Source organism: Balaenoptera acutorostrata, chromosome 4, assembly GCF_949987535.1.
Source record: "Balaenoptera acutorostrata chromosome 4, mBalAcu1.1, whole genome shotgun sequence".
Classification (NCBI taxonomy): domain Eukaryota; kingdom Metazoa; phylum Chordata; class Mammalia; order Artiodactyla; family Balaenopteridae; genus Balaenoptera; species Balaenoptera acutorostrata.
The window spans coordinates 114,182,842-114,184,270 of record NC_080067.1 but is presented as its reverse complement, the minus strand read 5'-3'; the positions used below and the strand labels follow the sequence as shown (position 1 = coordinate 114,184,270).

At 37.0% G+C, this 1,429-nt stretch overlaps 1 non-coding gene across 1 annotated transcript; it reads left to right on the top strand.

Moving 5' to 3' along the window:
- The first annotated feature begins 1,156 nt into the window (after positions 1–1,156).
- On the top strand, positions 1,157–1,229 carry TRNAR-CCU (transfer RNA arginine (anticodon CCU)). The gene has a single exon. It is a non-coding gene; the product is annotated as a tRNA-Arg (tRNA).
- Positions 1,230–1,429: the final 200 nt, after the last annotated feature.

The following is a 1,429-nucleotide window of genomic DNA, read 5'->3' as shown; positions in this document are numbered from 1 at the left end:
TGGTGGATTATAACAGAGAGATGTGTCAGAAGGAGGAGATAGAAATAGGCCAACAACTAGGTAAGAGGCTGTTACTTTATAGATGACCAATATGAAAATTCTAATGGAAGTGTGGCCAGTGAATTAGTCTATTTATAGTTGTTTGCATCGCTCTGATATAAATACTGTAACCATCTCACCAATAATTCCATTAAGATATCCTACATATATAAAGTGTCTGTGCAATTGATTTCAGGGATAAAACATCAAGAAAAGGGGTTTACTTCCTCATCTGTGTTGAAGTAGAATGACAGAAACAAAATACTTTCCGTAGTTGAGACCTCACAATTTCTGTTTCCTTTGGGGGAATCAGAAAACTAGATGTGAACATGAGAATGATTAGACTTTACAATACCTGGGAAAAGAATTGGATATCCTGAAGAAAGTGGACTTAGAAGCTTGAGACAATTATCTTTTTAAATTCTTCTGATATTTCGGTCACACAAAATGACAGTTTCACAAGAAACACGTGTCTAATTAAACTCCAACAGCTATTAATTTAGTGTCTACTATGTGGAAAACACTCTGCTAAGCATAGCGATTGATAAGAAAGTCTACCCTTATAGGGTTTACAATCCACTGGGAGAAACAGACTTGAGTTAAATATGACACAAAACATACAAATAAAATGTAAAATTATATAGAAAAAAGAAGATGGTGCTAAAAAGCATAAATATTTTAGGGACTCGGAAAAGACTTCTCTGATGAAGTGGACAACAGAGCTGAAATCATTTCTATTCTTCTCTCCTTAGATCTCTAATAGCTTCCCGATTCTCACTTTCAATAGATGAACTTGCACACCTTTTTACTGAGAAAATAGAATTAATCAGAAGAGAAAGCCCCCAATTTTTTTTATCTCTGCGTATCTACAAATACCTATACACATATCCTTGCCTTCCCCTGTTACTAGAGATGAACACAATGAAAGATAAAATTATTTGAAGATGGCAAAACAAAGCATTATATCAAACATAAGGTCCTTCTGAGCTTATAGCCCTGTGCAACTGTACATGCCACACACCCATGACATTAAATTAGATGACCACCACATATAATCCATCAAGAAATTTTGTTGGTTCCATCTTCAACATAAAGAATCTGACTCCTTTTCAGGACTTCCCTGGTGGTCCAGTGGCCAAGACCCTGCACTCCTAATGCAGGGGTCCTGGGTTCGATCCCTGGTCAGGGAACTAGATCCCACATGCCACAGCTAAGAGTTCACATGCCACAACTAAAGATTCTGCATGCATATGTCCCCTCTTTTTTGGATTTCCTTCCCATTTAGGTCATCACAGAGCACTGAGTAGAGTTCCCTGTGCTATACAGTAGGTTCTCATTAGTTACCTATTTTGGATATACTTATACGTATAGCTGATTCACTTTGCCATAC